The sequence below is a fragment of the Bubalus kerabau genome, chromosome 2, assembly GCF_029407905.1.
Source record: "Bubalus kerabau isolate K-KA32 ecotype Philippines breed swamp buffalo chromosome 2, PCC_UOA_SB_1v2, whole genome shotgun sequence".
Taxonomy (NCBI): domain Eukaryota; kingdom Metazoa; phylum Chordata; class Mammalia; order Artiodactyla; family Bovidae; genus Bubalus; species Bubalus kerabau.
Window position 1 is genome coordinate 39,885,212 of NC_073625.1, and position 20,337 is coordinate 39,905,548.

Consider the following 20,337-nt stretch of genomic DNA (forward strand, 5'->3'; position numbering starts at 1 on the left):
AGTCGGACACAACTGAGCAACTTTCACTTTTCTTTCACCACCAGCTTGGAAAGATTCTGTTGGGATCTGAGGGGTGGGGATCATGGTGAAGGGAAGGTGGATCTACTAGCTTGGAAAGATTATGTTGGGATCTCAGCCATGGGGCTTATGGCAAAGGGCCACTGGAATTAGGTATAAACGGAACTAGAAGAACCAATTTGGTTCTAGACATGGTTCCAAAGGGCTCCCCTGGTGGCTCAGCAGTAAAGAATCTGCCTGCAGTGTAGCAGACTCAGGTTAAATCCCTGGGTCAGGAAGATTCCGTGAAGGAAATTGCAACCCACTCCAGCAGTCTTGCTTGGGAAAAACCACGGACAGAGGAGCCTGTCGACCTACAGTCCACATACTGTAAAAGAGTCAGACACGACTGAGCAACTCAACAACAACATGGTTTCAAAGCCAGCAGACCAAACCTGCATTCCACAGCCATGGTGGCTCTGTCTCACGCGGGTCTGTGTCCACGTCTAAGACGGTCTGATTGAAGGAATTGCAGAGTCAACACCGAGAGCCTGAAGTCTTTGCTGCGTGATGATGTGCAGAGTGAGGAAGGGTTTGCTGTGAGGACTGCGAGGTCTGCCAGGCCTCGGGGAGCACCAGCCCCACCTTTCGAATGTGCGGTACTTGGGATGAGGGTTCTCCGGGCGCACGGTAGGAATTTCGAATACTTGCAGTCACTGCTCACGGGTACGGGTACTGTGTGAGGCTGAGCCCTGACCCCAGCTCGCTGCACGTGGATTAGATAAACAAGAGGGCGGCTCGGGAACAAGCGGAACAAGAGGCAGCGGTGCGGTTCTTCAGGCACGTGGGTGAGCCGGCTCCTCCCGGGTGCGCGGAGCGGGTGGAGGGCAGCTAGACGCAGGTAGGCTCGCATCCTGGGGGAAACACCGGCTTCTGCGGATGGTCTCGGGGCAGGACAGGCCGAGTCCCCACGGAAAAGCCGCAGGTGCACGCTCGGGGCTCCGGAGCGACCACCTGCGTGCTGAGGAAAGCCGGCTTTCTTGGTGAGCCTTGGCCTTCCTGCGGGACCAGGACAAACCTCAACACGGTGAACTGCGCGGACCGAGCTTGTGGGAGTCGTCAAAACCCTATGGAAGCAGGTGACTGATGTGTCTTCTGGTACACAAAGTCAGATTTCTTTTTTTCCCCCAAGACCGATTTGTATTCTGCTTGGTCTTCCCTTTGGATTCACGATGTTCTCTGAGACTCCGAAGTAACAGGGAGTTTTCGTCTCTCTCATGAATTCTAAAACACACTCTGGGTAACTAACTTCCAGCTGTCTGTACAATCAAAGTAAACCCAACGAAAGTCATTAGGAAATACTAGAAAATTCTATTTTCAGGTAGCACCTGACTCTTTTCTTTATTATTATTTTCCCCTGATAGTTGAGAGGTGGCTCTTGCTTGGGAGAGATACTTGATATTACATGATATTAGATGTGTGATATCAGAGCTTCACCCCAATACACCAGGAGGGCCCTCAGAGGGGCCTGGCTACAGGGGAACACCGCGCCGGAAATTTCGGAACAAGGGGTTGGTGGCGGGGGTTGGAGGACAGCAAAGTGTTGAAAAGCTAGCCAAGGCATGTGGTTTTGTTCAGAAGTGGACATTAAGGAAGTGAGGGAAGCTGTGTCTCCCCTTCCCCACCCAGTGCGGAGCACAGGGCCTCAGTATGGGTCTTGCGCATGCGTGCTAAGTCGCTTCCGGCGTGTCCGACTCTTTGTGATCCCATGGACTGTAGCCTGCCAGGCTTCTCCATTTATGGGGTTTCCCAGGCAAGAATAACTGGATCCAGGGGATCTTTCTGGACCAGGGATCAAACCCGCGTCTCTTGCGTCTCCTGCATTGGCAGGCAGGTTCTTTACCTGCCAGCACCACCTGGGAAGCCTGCCTGTCTCACTGACACTTTATGTAATGAGTAAGTGAATTTGGGAGCACAGGGTCGGGATTCCAGAATGTTTCTTGTCACCCTTCTAACTTGTCTGGATGTTGCACTGTCTGGCCCGGGGTGGCCTTGTCCTGTGTTGGTTCCTTCAGGTGTGGAAAGAGCTGAAATCCTTGCTTGGTGAGAGATTCTACTGCAAAGTTGTGGGTTTTCTGATGTTTTGGAATCAAGATTGTTCTGGTTATCTATTATTGTATAACAAACTACCGCTAAAGCTACTGATTTAAAAGAGCAATTTTTTAGATACCTAAGGACTTTCTGGGCCAGGAATTTGGGCCTGGTCTGGCTCAGGGATTCTTGTTCTACATGTGGTTCTGATCTGATGGGGGTTCCTTTTACATGGGGCAGAAGGGCTGGTCAGGAGGATCCAGAGTAGCTTTCCTGATGTGTCTGCTGCCTATCTGGGATGACGGGAGGGCACACTTCAGCTGCCGTTGTGGACTGGACACCTGCCTGTGGTCTCTGCAGCATGGTCGTCCCTGAGGGAGCAGGAAAGGAAGTCATCAGTTTTTTAAGCCTGAGCGTGGATACCGGCCATTCTGTTTCTGCTCTATCAGTCAAGCAGTCCTAGAGTCCACTTAGATGCCAGGGGAAGGGACACAACCTCACCTTTCTGTGGGAGAAGTGTCCAAGAATTTGTGGCCATTATATTTGATCACAAATATCCTCAAAATAAAAATGTCTCACAATTGCCAGAAGGTGGAAACCACCCAAATGTCCATCCATGAATGAATGGATAAAGAGAATGTGGTCTTTCCATACAATGGAATACTAATCAGCCATAAAAAGCAGGAAATTCTGACAATGCTCCCACATGGATGAGCCTTGAACATGTTGTGCTAATACAACTAAGCCAGTCACAGAAGGACAAATTCTGTATGATTCCTCTGATAACAAGGTCCCCGAAAAAGTCACACGTAGAGAGACAGAGAGTAGAATGATGGTAGCCAGGGGCTGTGGGGAGGGAGAGACCTGGAGAGAGCTTATGTACTGAGGACAGAATTTCTGTTTGTGAAGATGAAAAAGCTCTTAATGGATGGCAATGATGGCTGCCCCACGATATGAACGTAATTCATGCCACTGAACAATGCACTTAAACATGGTTGCTGCTGCTAAGTCACTTCAGTTGTGTCCGACTCTGTGCGACCCCATAGACGGCAGCCCAGCAGGCTCCCCCGTCCCTGGGATTCTCCAGGCAAGAACACTGGAGTGGGTTGCCATTTCCTTCTCCAATGCATGAAAGTGAAAAGTGAAAGTGAAGTCGCCCAGCCACGTCCGACTCCCCTCGACTCCACGGTTAGGATGGTAAATTTTTCTTGTATATGTTTATCACAAGAATGCAATTAAGTAAATTATATTAAAATAAAAATATATGGTAGATTTCTGAATTTGAGTAGTCTTTTGTATCTCCATTAGTGTCTGATATTTTTGAAGGGCTAAAGACCTCAGTACTCTTTTGTTTTAGGGCTGTATCTCCTTAACCTCCTGAGGATTTTTGTATCTAATCTGACCTCCTTTTCAATATGAGATGAAATGGACCCACTGAAATAGGTAGAGGCACTGATGGTCCCAGTCTTGGCGCCAATTGGGATACAATGTTTAGGTGATTTGTGAGTGCCATTTAAAAATGAAATCCATTGAGGACTTTCTCATCCCCAGGAAAATGTACTCCTACATTATGAGTTATTGTCTTGTTGCCTTATTGAAATAAGTAAAAGAGAGTTACTAAGAAGCGCTTTCACTGCCCTGTCAGCATCTATCAGCAGAGTCAACACGATGCTTCCCCAACTTTGTTGACTTGTAGGCAGATTAATTCAATCTTACCCTCCAGCTGTAACTGCCCCCTGGCAGAAGGACAGACCTAGTGGATTTAAAGGAAGCAATAGTAGCAATCTATCTTAAATGCAGATTTTCTGTTGTCTTTTTTCTTCAAAGGACATATTATTTATCACTTTGTATTCTTCTATAATGTTTATATTGATAATTTTGCCAAAAAATTTAACATTTATATGTTTAACCATATGTTAAATTTATAAAATTTAAATTATAACATACATTTGAAAAAATGCACAGTTCAGTGTGTTTTCATAAAATGAATAGACTCATGGACTGCAACTAGATCAAAAAAAAGAACATTTCACAATCGTGGAAGCTCCCTTGAGTCCCTTATAGTCACAGCCGTCCTCCCCAAGGGCAGTCTTGCTTTTGACTTCTAAAACCATCTATAATGGTTTCCCTGCTTTTGAACTTTTTCTAAGTGGAATCATACAGCAGTTGCTCTTTTTTGTATTGGCTTCTTTTCACTCAGATTTATGTTTGGGAGATTGACCCATGTGTAGCTTGTGGTTGTAGATCATTTTATTCTCATTGAAATATACCACAATTTATTTCTCAATTCTGCTATTAGGCATTTGGGTTATTTTCAGTTTTTTTGTTTAATATGAAAAGTGCTGCTATCAACATTCTCATACAGATGTGCCTGCCTATCTGTTGGATTTATATAGAGACGTTGAGTGACTAAGTCACAGGGTATGCAAATGATGACTTTACTTGTACATACCAAATAGTTTCTTGAAATAAGTCAGATCAATTTATATTCCCACTATTGTGTAAGAATTTCCTTTGCTCTAATGCTTCCCAGACTTGGACCTATCAGCCTTTTTCATTCTAACCATGCTGGTGGCAGGTGGTGGGATCATGTTGCACTACTTGTTTGTCAATTAGGCAAACAAGTCAGGCTTTCGTATTATGCCTGTCTAAGTAATCTGTCCATTTTCTCTCTCCGCATTGGGTTGTCTGTCTTTTCTTTACCAATTCATAAACATTTAAAAAGTATCTTCTGGATGCAAATACTTTATTGAATATTATATTGCAAATATATTCTCTTATCCAGGGTCTTGGCTTTTCACCCCTTTAATGGTGTCTTTGAGGAACATAAATTCTTAATTTTAGCATAAGTAATATAACACTGTTTTCCAACTTGTTTCCTTTTTGCATAGCACTTTTTAAACATCTTTATTGTCTTATCTTTTACTTTTAGATTTGCAATGTTAGGATGTGTGATGGTTAGTTTGTTATTGGATGAGATTAACATTCAAATCAGTGAACTTTGATTAAGCAGATTGCCCTTCAGCAGGTGTGTGGGCCTCATTCAATCAGTTGAAGGCCCAAATAGGACAAAAGACTAACGTCCCTGAATAAGAGTGAATCCTCCAGCAGATGCCCTCAGGGTGCACCTGCACCATTGGCTTTCCTGGGTCTCCAGCCACACCAGTGCTGCAGATTTTGGATTTGCTAGCCTTCCTAATATTCCCTTGTGTCTCAGATGGAGACCTAGACTCAATCCCTGGGTTGGGAAGATCCCCTGGAGAAGGAAATGGCTACCCATCCCAGTATTCTTGCATGGAGAATTCCATGGACAAAGGAGTCTGGTGGGCTACAGTCCATGGGGACACAAAGAGCCAGACATGAGTGAGTGAGTAACACTTTTACTTTTTTACTAATCACATGAGCCAATTTCTTATAATAAGCACATCCTGTTGGTTCTGTTTCTCTGGAGAGCCCTAACACATTACATGAGATAGAGGTCAAGATACATGTTTTTCAGTGCCCCGTACACCTGACTTTAACCTTGGGGCTCCATGGCAACCCAGTTTAATAGTGTTGCTTCAGAACTCATGTTGAAAGCATCCTGTAAATGTGTAATTTTTTGCCTGCTTCTAGCCACCCACTTTTCCTTATAGGCAATTTGGAGTCTCAGGAGCATAGGGATAGACCTTAGAAAGGGAGTGACTGACCTGTCTACCAAACCTAGAATAAAAAGCATTGAGATCTGAGTTAGGATGCCCTGCAGGGAAGCACAGGAAGGCACATCAAGGGGGCATAGTGAGAGGTGAGCAAGGGTGAGATGCACTGGAGGAGAATCTGAAAACAGGCCTGGGGCTTGGGCCGGGGGGTGCACTTGGGGGTGGGGGTGGGGGGGGGCGGAGTCCCAGCCTAGCAAATGGGAGGGTCTATGGCCGGTTCAGCTCAGGGCTCCATAAAGGTTTCTGCCTGGAACCCAAGTACACTCTCTGACGGTGAATCTTCCTGGGTGTTTCAGACCCTGTTCTACCTAGTTTCCATGTTTGTCTTTGTTCATTATGCGGTAGAGAAGAGAATTCCACAGGAGGGGATCTTGTTTCTGAGACGCAACCTTAGTGGAGCAGTCCACAGTTGGAGAAGAGACAGAGGAGGTATTCAGAGTCCCTTAGACTCTGTGATATTTAATTACATGCAAACCTGCCCTTTAGGACCTGCAGGCACCTGAGGGAACACTGTTATATTGGTAATGACTTTTTATTATCCTTGAAAGTGAAGAGGAACTAAAAAGCCTCTTGATGAAAGTGAAGGTGGAGAGTGAAAAGGTTGGCTTAAAGCTCAATATTCAGAAAACTAAGATCATGGCATCCGGTCCCATCACTTCATGGGAAATAGATGGGGAAACAGTGGAAACAGCGTCAGACTTTATTTTGTTGGGCTCCAAAATCACTGCAGATGGTGACTGCAGCCATGAAATTAAAAGACGCTTACTCCTTGGAAGGAAAGTTATGACCAACTTAGATAGCATATTCAAAAGCAGAGACATTACTTTGCCAACAAAGGTCTGTCTAGTCAAGGCTATGGTTTTTCCTGTGGTCATGTATGGATGTGAGAGTTGGACTGTGAAGAAGGCTGAGCGCCGAAGAATTGATGCTTTTGAAGTGTGGTGTTGGAGAAGACTCTTGAGAGTCCCTTGGACTGCAAGGAAATCCAACCAGTCCATTCTGAAGGAGATGAGCCCTGGGATTTCTTTGGAAGGAATGATGCTAAAGCTGAAACTCCAGTACTTTGGCCACCTCATGCGAAGAGTTGACTCATTGGAAAAGACTCTGATGCTGGGAGGGATTGGGGGCAGGAGAAGAAGGGGACGACAGAGGATGAGATGGCTGGATGGCATCACTGACTCAATGGACGTGAGTTTGAGTGAACTCCGGGAGTTGGTGATGGACAGGGAGGCCTGGCGTGCCACGATTCATGGGGTCGCAAAGAGTTGGACACAACTGAGCGACTGATCTGATCTGATCTTACCCTTGAGCTATGGCATTGAGGTCGCAGTTGATTACATGATTCCTATGGGTTCTTCTGGATCTATTGACTGTGAGATTTGAGAAACAGTATTTCTGTGGTGGGCAGAAGTGCAGTTTTGATCTGTAAGAGATATTGGGATTCTGGAAAGTATTTCTTTTAGGTTGAGTTCAGCCAAGAAGTATAAATTATTATCATACAAGGCTCTGATGAAATTACCTGTTGAGGGCAAGTTATGAGGGACACTCTTGAATTAGATATAATTCCTATAGGTACCTGATTTCTTTAAAGGCAAGTATTCTGTAGGATTAAAATGTTAATCAAGTATTCTTTCAATAAATCCTCTCCCTTCCCCCACTTTTTTTTTTTTTTGCCTAAGTAACCCTGTGTTGATTAAGATGGTGATGAAGATTTTTTAATTACATTATTTAAGATGACTTTTAATGTATGATGTATTAATACTTTCAGCCAGACTAAGGAAAGGCAGATTTATTTTTGGTTACATACACAAGATACTCAATATGAATTTGTTAACTAAATGAACAAAAATCACAAGTATTATTTTTAAAAGAAAATAAATAAATGCAGAGTTTCATTTAAACTCTGCATTTTCTCCTAAGTGTTAAGCCCTGAAAAAGTGATCCCTTTTGTGAATGTCTAATTATTCATGGTGTGTTCTATCACTATTATAATCAATATATGATTTTAAGACAATGATACTGCTCACACTAATGAAAATTTAGTTACTATAGCTACCAATGTGCAAAGGACAAAAGAAAACAAGCAGACAGAAAAATCTTCTCTGGTGTGAAGACAAAAACATGTCTGCATTGGAAAATCCTTGAGGCATTGAAATTGTTTGTAAGAGGATTTGTGGTCATGATTTCAGAGGTCCTTTTTCCCTGACCTCTCGTTCTCAGAAGAGCTCTCAGATCACCTTTCCCAGGACACGTAGCTTCTCTGCGTTGTCTGGTGTGGACGCTACAACAAGGGCAGCAGAATGTGTGCTGACTGAGCCCTCTGCTTACTTGGGGTCAAGTAGCCGGTCTGAGGATGTCATCTGATGGTGGATAGAAAGTGTGACCCAACAGGGAGACTGTATACCGCTTTGGAGAAGTTGGCTGTTAGGAACTTCCTCTTTATTTCAGTGACTCTGGCTGCGTCATCCTGTTTCATGCAAGAGAGGTATCTGAAGAGAAAACACAGAGTGGCTGGAGTTAGATACATGAGGTGGGGACAGTCTTCAGAGCAAAAGCCATTAAGGACCAACTCGGGTCAGGAGACAAGATATCCAAGAGACTTATAGTCTGTGCAAAGATGCTGAAGCTGAGTAACAGTCTAAGATTGGGGTCCACAGGGGTTCCAAGAGCACAAAGCAAAGGAATCTAGAGAGTGTGTGGTCAAATGTATTGGTCAGGGTTCTCTAGAGACACAGAACTAATAGGGTGTCTGTGTATGTGTGTATATATATATACACACATAGAAAGAGAGAGAGAGGGGAGAGAGAGAGGGAGAGGCTTCCCAGGTGGTGCAGTGGTAAAGAATCTGCCTGCCAGTACAGGAGATGCAAGAGACATGGGTTTGATTTCCAGGTCAGGAAGCTCCCCTGGAGAAGGAAATGGCAACCCACTCCAGTATTCTTGCCTGGAGAATTGTCCTCCTCCATGGACAGAGGAGCCTGGTGGGCTGTAGTCTGTGGGGTCACAAAGAGTCAGACACGATTGCGTGAGCGAACACACACATATATACAGAGAGGAAGGGGTTTAGTATAAGGCACTGACTGAAAAGTGCAAACCAGGCCCATAAAGAGCCTGTGCCCCAGTCCAGGTCTGACCTCTGTCTGCTGGAAAATTCTCTTACTCAATGGAGGGTTGGTCCTGTGTTCAGGTCAGGCCTTCAGTTGATTCGATGATGCCCACCCCTGTGATGGAGGGCCTTCTGATTTACTCCAAGTCCATTGATCTATCTTTCCATCTATTTATTTATTTTAATTTTAATAATTGGAGTATAATTGATTTAAATGTTGTGTTAGTTTCAGGTGTACAGCAAAGTGAACCAGTTATTCATATCCACATATCCACTCTTTTTTAGATTCTTTTCCCATATTGCATTATTACAGCGTGCTGAGTAGAGTTCCCTGTGCTAAAAGTCCACTGATTTAAATGTTGATCTCATCCAAAGCACTTTCACAGAAACACCCAGAATACTTTGGCAAACTACCTGGGCACCGAGACCCAGCCAGTTAATATAAACGAACCATTCTGTGGGTCCAGATAGTCCGTGTTTGGCAGAGGGAGCCCTTCCTCCCTGGGTTTGCTCCATCTGGCCCCAAAGCCAGAGTGAAGCAAGTGTGCTTTCAGACAGGCTCACCTCCCTGCCTCCGCTGCTGGGTATTGCTCTAGGAAGGTGAATGTCTGGGGAGGTGGAAAAAGGCGGTCACTTTCTGTGACAGTGGGGAAGCAGAGGCTCTTTCTAGGTCAGCTGCCGTAAAACTGGAGGCGGGGGGTAGTTCGAGGGGGCACACGAACCCCACCCCTCTTCATTGAAAGGGAGGACCTGAGAGAAAGACCCTCTGATCTTTTTCATCTGCAGAGTGGGCTTTGCAATGTAGGAAGGAAATAGGAGAGTGAAAAGCTTTAGTGATCGATATTGAGAATGCAAATGTCTACCCGGGACATGGAATTTGATGAGGATCTCGGCCTGGATTGCCTCTTAGGCTGCTGTGAGCACAGCGCTGTGTTGTTGAGACGTCCTCTGTCCCCGGGTGGGGCATCTCCTGGGCACGAGACCCTCCAGCTCTGCGGGGGAGAGAACAAACAGGGCTGCCCTGTGCCTCTGCGGCTGACCGGGCGCAGGGGCTGCTCACATCAAAGTGAAGGCAGCTGGCAGGGATGTGGGCTGGAGGAAGATAAGATACCTGGCGCTTAGCCCTCGCCTGTCCTGCTACCTGCAGACCTGCCTGCAGGGGTTCAACCTTTTGCCTTTTGGAAGCCCTCGTCTTTGCACAGGACAGGGGCAAACAGAAATGGCTGTTAAGATTTTGATAGGCATATCCAGGTATCTTTTTATAATCGCTGAATTTTCTGGCTCCAAAGGAAATCATGTTCTTGGAAAAATGCAGAGAAGAAGCAGAAAGTAAAGGAAAAACAATAAAACCCATGCAACACAAAACAGTTGCACCAATTTTGATTATTTATCATGTGCTAGTTCTAATGGGTGTGAGTCCTCCCCAGGGAGGCCTGGAGACCAGCTAGTGCAGAGCCCCTGCGGTGGTGTCAGGACTCTTCACACCTAATGGCATTTCCAGCCATTAGGTGAAATTTGATCACCCCAAGCTCCAATACTTTGGCCACCTGATGTGAAGAGCCGACTCACTGAAAAAGATCCTGATGCTGGGGAAGTGAGGGCAGGAGAAGGGACCAACAGAGGAGACGGTTGGATGGCATCACCAACTCAATGGACATGAGTTTGAGCAAGCTCCAGGAAATGGTGAAGGACAGGGGAGCCTGGCGTGCTGCAGTCCATGAGTCTGCAGTGTCAGTCACGACTTAGCGACTGAACAGCAAAGCACATTTTCTGAAGAACTTCTGCCAGCCCAACTTCCCTGGACCCTCAAATGCTGTATTAATTTCCTACTATCGTTGTAAGAAATAACCACAAACTTAGTGACTTAAAATAACACAGATTTTATTATCTTACAGTCTCGGAAGTCAGGGGCCAAAACAGGTTTCACTGGGCTCAAATATCAAGCTGCTGGCAGGGTTGCACTCCTGGGGTTTCAGAGGAGAAGGCGCTTCCTGCCTTTCCTGGCTTCGAGAGGAGCCCACGTTGCTGGTCTTGTGTCCCCTTCCTTGTATCATTGCCACGCCTGCCCTGTCATCAGGTCTCCTTCTCTGACTCTGACCCTCCTGCCTCCCTCTTAGGAAGACCCCTGTGGTTATGCTGGGCCCACCCAGGTGATCTCTCCATTTCAAAGTCCTAGATGGAATCCCATCTTCCAAGTCCCTTTGTCTGTGTAAAGCAATATATTCCCATGTTCTGGGGGTTAGGACCTTGCTGTCTTGGTGATGCTAGTTGTAAAGAACCCGCCTGCCAAGGCCGGAGATGTAAGAGATGCAGGGTCGATGCCTGAGTCGAGAAGGTCCGCCGGAGGAGGGCATGGCAACCCTTTCCAGTATTCTTCCCTGGAGACAGATCCCAGGGACGGGGGAGCCTGGAGGGCTAGAGTCCATCAGGTCACACACAGTCAGACACGACTGAAGCGACCTAGCAGGCACGCACGTCTTTGGAAGGATCATGGTTCTATCTATCACAGATGCTACAGTCACTTCTTTGGTTTCCAGGCCTCCAAACAGGCTGGGAACTGACGAACGGAAGCTGTTCCCATGGCTGGGGGTCTGTGGTAGTCTGAGCTCAGGCCGGTCGGTAACCTGATCCACAGTGTATGTCCTTCCTGACAGTATCTGCCATCGACAGCAGCCCTGCTGCAGGGGCTTCCATCCTGAGTGGGATTTCACTGTTTGCCATCCTCTGATTCCTGCTGCCTAGAACAATAAGGAAACGGAATCTGAAAAATCAGTTGTGATCATCCTGAGGGTAGAGATGGAGGAAAACTGTGGAGAGAAGTGAGGGATGGTGCGCAGTCCATTGTTATTATATTTTAATTTTTGTCAAGATGGTGGAAGATCTTGTTAGGCCACTTTGTGCCACAATATTTAAAAAGTATATTTTACACATAGAGTATCCTGTTTTTATTTTTTTAAAGCATTTTCATATTCCAATCCTGCAGCATTTTTGCCTAGACATGCAATGGATGTTAATTGCAAAAGCAGAAAAAGAGCATCCAACAGAGAAGATATGTCTAAATAATAGCATTTTGAAATTCATGCTGCTGTGGACTGAATGTCGTGTTCCCACAGATTTGTGTGTCAGAGCCTAATCCCTAAAGTGAAGATATCAGGAGATGGGGTCTTTGGGAGGTGAGTAGGTCCTCTGTCCATGGCATTCTCCAGGCAAGAATACTGGAGTGGGTTGCCATTACCTCCTCCAGGGGATCTTCCTGATCCAGGGATTGAAGCCATGTTTCCTGTGTCTCCTGCATTGGCAGACAGATTCTTTACTACTGAGCCACCTGGGATGCCCCATGAGGATGGAAGCCTCACAAATGGGATTCGTGCCCCTCTGAGAAGAGGCCCCAGAGAGCTCCCTCACCTTTTCTCCCACGTAAGGGTGGGCATAGTGAAATTGAGAGCATCTATCAGCTTGGAATCAGGACCAGCCTCCAAATCTGGTGCTTCTTGATCTTGGACTTCCAGCTTCCAGAGCTGTAAGAAATAGAAGTTTGTTGTTTAAGCTACCCTGTCTGTGGGTATTTGGTCATAGAAGCCTAAGCTGACTGAGACACATAAATCAGTTTCAAGGTGGTTCTCTCTCTCTTTTTTTTTCTGCTTTTCCTTGTTCTTCTTGTTCAGTCACTAAGTCATGTCTGACTCTTTGCAACCCCATGGACTGTAGCACACCAGGCTTCCTGTCCTTCATTATCTCCCAGATTCATTATCTCAACAGATTCGTGTCTGTTGAATTGGTGATGCCATCCAACCATCTCATTCTCTGTCACCCCTTTTTACTTCTGCTCTCAGTCTTTCCCAGCATCAGGGTCTTTTCCAATGAGTTGACTCTCTGCATCAGGTGGCCAAAGGATTGGAGCTTCAGCTTCAGCATCTGTCCTTCCAATGAATATTCACAGTCGGTTTCTTTTCCTTATTCTTTTCTGGTTGTAATTTGGAACAATAAGATCTGTACTGTATGTTTGGACACTCATCCTCTTCCAAAAGGGGATGCTTCTTTGTATTTGAACAATGAACTGTTTGAAAAGTAAAATATTAAGTTGTTTATTGAATGACTAGCTTTTGTCTGTATCATAAGGCAAATTGATGACAGTCCCCTTGGTAGTTACCCCCGTAACTAAGGTTTCTCTCTTGTGACACCAGCTGTCAATAACCTATTTATAAGCATTTCCCACTCTGAAGCTAGACAGCACAGGAAATATTATACACATGTTAAGTTAGGAAGTTTGATGGTTGTCCCATTCACAATTTCACGGAGCTGAATGGTATGTTTGCAGGGAATCAGCTGAGGGAAGGACAGACAAAGTCTGCATAATCCTGAGATCATAAATAACATTCTATTTCAATTTTATTTTACAAAAAATACAAAAAAAGGATCATGTTTGCTTTTCCTTGTATTTGTAGTCTAAGGAAGACTTTCAAGTCAAGGTGAAAAAGTAGAAGTGTTAGTCCCTCAGTCATGTCTGACTCTTTGTGACCCCATGGATATTAGCCCACCAGGCTCCGCTGTCCAAGGAGAAGAAAGTAAACAAAAAGAAAAACATGATAACTATATTAAATATGCTCAGTGTCTTAACAAAAATTTTGATTTCATTACTGTTTAGGAGTGAAACTTATACTCAGTAGGGATTTAATGCCTATAAATTAAAAATTAATTTGTAATATAAAATTAATGTGAAGAAAGCTGAGCACCAAAGCATTGATGCTTTTGAACTGTGGTGTTGGAGAAGACTCTTGAGAGTCCCTTGGACTGCAAGGAAATCCAACCAGTCCATTCTAAAGGAGATCAGTCCTGGGTGTTCTTTGGAAGCAATGATGCTAAAGCTGAAACTCCAGTACGTTGGCCACCTCATGCAAAGAGTTGACTCATTGGAAAAGACTCTGATGCTGGGAGGAATTGCGGGCAGGAGGAGAAGGGGACGACAGAGGATGAGATGGCTGGATGGCATCACTGACTCGATGGACGTGAGTCTGAGTGAACTCCGGGAATTGGTGGTGGACAGGGAGGCCTGGCGTGCTGTGATTCATGGGGTCGCAAAGAGTCGGACATGACTGAACGACTGAACTGAACTGAATATAAAATTCAATCCAGATTATTCAGTTTATATAGATAATATATATTATAAAGCAGAGGTAGTATTCTGATGGAGACTGGGAAACATAGGCTCTATTTTTAGAAATCATCAGATTATTTTTCAACACTTTGTAGTTTCTTTAACCTTGAGAATTATGTTGTACTGAAGAATGTATTTTTTCTCTGTTGGAGTATATAGCAAAGTTGTCTAAAACAATTTCACCTATCTTCTCTACAGATGGAAAATACCTGTAGAAATGTTGGCATTTAATTATTTTTTGACTTCAGAAAACAATGACTTTTAGATTCTAAGCTAGGTGGACTGGATTTTGTATCAGTGTAGTCTTCACTTTAAGATAATGTAGGGTCTAAAATGTTGCTTGTAGGTCGGTTGTGCTGAGCTTTGAGTTTTTGCTTACGAGCCATCGTTGGCTTTTGTAGGGCAGCCTCTGAAGGTAGCCTGAGTCCCCTTCAGATGTACCTCTAAGGGGGCACCTCCTTGCTTTGGAGAGCCCCAGCAAAGAGGCCAGCCTGACACCCGGTGAGCCGATCATCTGAGAACCGCTCCTTTCTCCTCTTGCCGAGTCCCTGACCCCAGCTCTTCTGTGCTCACCTCCGCCTGGATGCCTCTTCCTGGCAAGGTCCTGCCTCAGCTGTGCTGTGTGCTGTGCGCTCAGTTGGTCTGACTCTGTGACCCCATGCACTGTAGCCTCTGTCCATGGGATTCTCCAGGCAAGAGTACTGGAGTGGGTTGCCATTCCCTTCTCCAGGGGATCTTCTCAACCTAGGAATGGAACCCACATCTCTCATGCCTCCTGCATTGGCAGACGGGTTCTTTACAACTAGTGCCACCTGGGAAGCCCGTTCAACTGTTATGGGCTCCAGGCTTTGTGTCCTGGACCACCGACTGAAGCTAACATCGTCTCAGGGCCCCGGTTGACAACCTCCCAGCTCTGCTTGGCATCCTGCATTTCCCCTTGCTGTGGGTAGAGTAAAAACACACATTTCTACATGATCTACCTGAATTAAAGGAGAAAGCAGAATCATGGAGCAGAAAGACATGAGAAAAAATTAAATACAAGTCTTTTCCCGCTGATGAGGAAGTTCCCAGTGTACCAGGAACCGTACTCAGGAGTGTATACTCACCAGTTCAATGTCACCATCCCCAGATGACAGCTGGAGAGATGGAGGCTTAAAGAGATAAGTAACTTGCTCAGGGCTAAGTGGTGAAGCTGGGACTCTAACCGGTTCTTACCACGCCTGTCCCTGCTCGTAACAGTAGCAGCCAGCACTGACCTAGTACTTTCTGTGCTACAGCTGTTGGTTTAAATGCTCTGCATATATTAGCTCATTTTGTTCTTCCAATAAGCCTGTAAAGTGGATGTGACTGTTATCATCACATGTAGCCCCATTACACACGTAAGAAAATGAGGCAAATCAGTGCTAAAAGCAATGAGCTATAAGCCATGCAAGGACATGGAGGAACTGTGAATACATGTGGCCAAGTGAAAGAAACCAGTCTGAAAAGGCTGTATACCATGTGATTTCAACTCTGTGACATTCTGGAAAAGGCAGAACTATCTCTGGGGGCTCAGACAGTAAAGAATCTGCCTGTAATATGGGAGACCCGGGTTCAACCCCGGGGTCAGGAAGATCTCCTAGAGAAGGGAATGGCAACCCACTCCAGTATTCTTGCCTGGAGAATCCCATGGACAAAGGAGCCTGGTGGGCTGCAGTCCATGGGGTCGCAAAGAGTAGGATATGACTGAAATGACTTAGCACATGTGAATGGACATAATCAAAAGATCAATGGTTTCCAGGGGTTGGTGGGGAAAGGATGAATAGGCACATCACAGGGATGTTTAGGGCAGTGAAACTCTTCTGTGGGATATCACAGTGGTGGACACACGTGATTAAACATTTGTTCAACCCGTGGAAAATACAGGCCAAGAATGAAGCCAGGGTACACGGTGGACTCTGGGTGGTGATGACGTGTCAACGTAGGTTCATGAGTTGTAACAAGCGTATCATCTGGTGAGGATGTTAATAATGGGGGAGGTGGTGCCTGTGGAGAGGGAGGGGCTAAATGGGAAATGTCTGTACCTTCTCCATTTTTCTGTGAACATAAAACTGCTCTAAAAATAAAGCAAAAAAAAAAATGTATGAGAAAAAAGGGGAAAACAATGAGGCACAGAGAGGCAAAATCGTAGCCCAAGGTCCCACAGGTAGCAAGTGGCAGGGGCAGGATGCTCAGAGACTGTGCTCTTCACCCCACAGCACATGGTTCCTCAGTGTCTTCCGCCCACCGAGCACTTTTCCCAATGCTTTCCTTGTTGCTGTTGTTCAGCCACTAAGTTGCATCTGACTCTTTGCAACCCCATAAACTGTAGCTTACCAGGCTTCCCTGTCCTTCACCATCTCCCTGAGTTTGCTCAACTCATGTCCATTGAGTCAGTGATGCCATCCAACCATCTCATCCCTTGTCCCCTTCTCCTCCCGCTTTTAATCGTTCCCAGTATCAGGGTCTTTTCCACCGAGTCAACTTTTTGCAACGTCCTTTGCAAAGACTCTTTGGAGCTTCAGCATCAGTCCTTCCAATGAATTTTCAGGCTTGATTTCCTTTAGGATGGACTGGTTGGATCTCCTTGCAGTCCAAGGGACTCGCAAAGGTCTTCTCCAGCACCACAGTTGGAAAGTATCAGTTCTTCGGTGCTCAGCCTTCTTTATGGTCCAACTCTCACATTGTACATGACTGCTGGAAAAACCATAGCTTTAAGAGCTTTCCTTCTATAGATTGGCAAAATACTCTGTGCTTCAGGGTCTAACTGTCTTAGTTCATCCAGGCTGCTATAAGGCATTACCACAGACTGGAGTGTGGGGTGAGGCTAAGACAGGTCTGGAGGCTGGAAATCTGAGACAAAGGCGCTGGCCTGATGGGACTCAGGTGGCTTTGAACTCACATGGGGAGGAGGGGGAGCATGGAACACAGTCACTCATGTCCTCTGATCAGGGCACTCATCCCATCTGGAGGGATTCCTTCCCAAAGGCCCCACCTCCAAACACCATCACCTCAACCTGCAGATCTGCAGGAACATGAGCATTTTGTCCATGGTGCTAGCCAACCGCATCACATGCTGGGGTCGGGGAGCAGGTGATACTGGTCCTGGACCGATGGCACTGCCAGGATGGGAACTCTCATGGCAGAACCAGGAAAGCCGCAGGCAGCCCAGGGAAGGATGGTCAGCCCAGCCAAGCAGGCAGTACCCCTCCCGCCTCTCATCCATCTAGTGACATTTTCCCCACAAATGCAGCTTCCATGTCAGATGACTCTTCCTGGTTCTGTGAGTTGTGCTCACTGCCACAGTGTGTGTGTGTGTGTGTGTGTGTGTGTGAACCTGCCCAGCGTACCTCCTGTCTCCCGGCCCCACCCCCACTCTCCAGCGCTGACACAGGCTGCATCCTCTCAGCGTCATCATGGGAGGTGGCAGCCTTAACAAAGCCTTAACAAAGGCCAGTGGCAGGGACCCAACAGCACCCCTGAGTTTCATTGCCTCACCAGGACCCAGGGGCTGCAAATGACATCACGTGCGTGTGTGCATGCTGTCACTTCAGTCACGTCCAACCTGTGAAACCCCATGGGCCATAGCCCACAGGCTCCTATGTCCATGTCTTCCCAGGCAAGACTAGTGGAGTGGGTTGCCATGCCCTTCTCCAGGAGATCTTCCCAATCCAGGGACTGAACCCATGTCTCTTATGTCTCCTGCATTGGCAGGCGGGTTCTTTATCCTAGTGACACCTGGGAAGCCCACAAATGACATTGCTTCTTGCCAGAATGCATCTCCTAGAGCTGTGCTTGAGAGGGGTGCCATGGGAATAGGTCTTTGCCTCTTCTCAGGCCTTCCAGCTCTGAGCCACAGCCCCAGGAGAAAAGGGCCGAGTGAAGCATCGAAGGTGCCCTTTTTTGAGTTATGCAAATCTCTCTGTGGGGTGCTCGCCCTCAGGTTGAGTGGGGAGGAGACCTGGGATTTGCATACATGTGTCCTGTTCTTTCTAAGGAATCCCCTTTCCAAGGCCAGTAGGCAGCCTTGCATGTGTCCACATGCTGTGTGGACTCAGTTCAGTTCAGTCACTTAGTCATGTCTGACTCTTTGCGACCCCATGGACTACAGCATGCCAGGCATCCCTGTCCATCACCAACTCCTGGAGTTCACTCAAACTCACGTCCATCGAGTCAGTGATGCCATCCAGCCATCTCATCCTCTGTCGTCCCCTTCTCCTTCTGCCTTCAGTCTTTCCCAGCATCAGGGTCTTTTCAGATGAGTCAGTTCTTCGCATCAGGTGGCCAAAGTATTGGAGTTCCAGCAACAGAGTTCCAGAAAAATATCTACTTCTGCTTTATTGACTATGCCAAAGCCTTTGACTGTGTGGATCACAACAAGCTGTGGACCCAGTGCCGGGGCACAGACTCCCTATTGTGCTACCTTCAATCTTCCTCCAACCCTTGGGAGCTGGAAAAGAAAGACATTTGTGCCAGTCACTGTCCTGAAGCTAGAAGGCAACTAGTAACTCACTCATGAGGACTGATCGCAGCTCTTGGTGGGGATGAGGCTGGCAGACTTGTGGAAACGAGGCTGAGTTGTATCTAAATATGCATATATCCTGGTGGTTCTGTTCCTCTGAAGAACCCTGACTAATACATACACACTATTACTGTTACTTCTAAATATTTAACCGAAGGTAATTTAAGGAACCAGAGAAGGCAACGACACCCCACTTCAGTACTCTTGCCTGGAAAATCCCATGGATGGAGGAGCCTGGTAGGCTGCAGTCCATGGGGTCACTAGGAGTCGGACATGACTGAGGGACTTCCCTTTCACTTTCCACTTTCATGCACTGGAGAAGGAAATGGCAACCCATTCCAGTGTTCTTGTCTGGAGAATCCCAGGGACGGAGGAGCCTGGTGGGCTGCCATCTGTGGGGTTGCACAGAGTCGGACACGACTGATGTGACTTAGCAGTAGCAGTAGCAATCTAAGGAACACTGTAGTAAAGAATTTGAATATAAAAAGATGGCTTTAGAATGATCAGTGTCTTTTTTTTTTTTAATTGGCATATACTTGAACTGACTCAAACGCATTCCTTTTTATGGCCAAATAATATTCCATTGTATATAGGTACCACAGTTTCTTTATCCATTCATCTGTTGATGGACATCTAGGTTGCTTCCATGTTCTAGCTATTGTAAATAGTGCTGCAATGAATATTGGGGTGCATGCGCCTTTTTCAGTTTTGATTTCCTTAGAGTATATGCCTAGTAGTGGGATTGCTGGGTCATATGGTGATTTTATTCCTAGTATTTTAAGGAATCTCCATATTGTCTTCCATAGTGGCCATGATTTACCATGTTAGTTTCTGGTGTACAGTGAAATGATTCAGTTATACATACATTTACATTCTTTTTCTATTTTTTTCCATGATGGTTTATTATAGGATACTAAATATAGGTCCCTGTATGCAGGTCAGGAAGCAACAGTTAGAACTGGTCATGGAACAACAGACTGGTTCCAAATAGGAAAAGGAGTACGTCAAGGCTGTCTATTGTCACCCTGCTTATTTAACATATATGCAGAGTACATCATGAGAAACGCTGGACTGGAAGAAACACAGCTGGAATCAAGATTGCTGGGAGAAATATCAATAACCTCAGATATGCAGATGACACCACCCTTATGGCAGAAAGTGAAGAGGAACTCAAAAGCCTCCTGATGAAAGTGAAAGAGGAGAGTGAAAAAGTTGGCTTAAAGCTCAACATTCAGAAAACTAAGATCATGGCATCTGGTCCCATCACTTCATTGGAAATAGATGGGGAAACAGTGGAAACAGTGTCAGACTTTCTTTTTTTGGGCTCCAAAATCACTGCAGATGGTGACTGCAGCCATGAAATTAAAAGACGCTTACTCCTTGGAAGGAAAGTTATGACCAACCTAGATAGCATATTCAAAAGCAGAGACATTACTTTGCCAACAAAGGTTCATCTAGTCAAGGCTATGGTTTTTCCTGTGGTCATGTATGGATGTGAGAGTTGGACTGTGAAGAAGGCTGAGCACGGAAGAATTGATGCTTTTGAACTGTGGTGTTGGAGAAGACTCTTGAGAGTCCCTTGGACTGCAAGGAGATCCAACCAGTCCATTCTGAAGGAGATCAGCCCCGGGATTTCTTTGGAAGGACTGATGCTAAAGCTGAAACTCTAGTACTTTGGCCACCTCATGCAAAGAGTTGACTCATTGGAAAAGACTCTGATGCTGGGAGGGATTGGGGGCAGGAGAAGAAG

General features: G+C 45.9%; 1 long non-coding RNA gene across 2 annotated transcripts in view; it reads left to right on the forward strand.

Moving 5' to 3' along the window:
* Window positions 1-788: 788 nt before the first annotated feature.
* The window catches only part of LOC129644681 (uncharacterized), a 53,578-nt gene continuing 34,029 nt past the window's right edge, over window positions 789-20,337 (forward strand). For both annotated transcript variants that reach the window (XR_008710926.1, XR_008710927.1), the window contains exon 1: window positions 789-1,136. This is a non-coding gene — a long non-coding RNA (uncharacterized LOC129644681). The remainder of the gene's footprint in view (window positions 1,137-20,337) is intronic.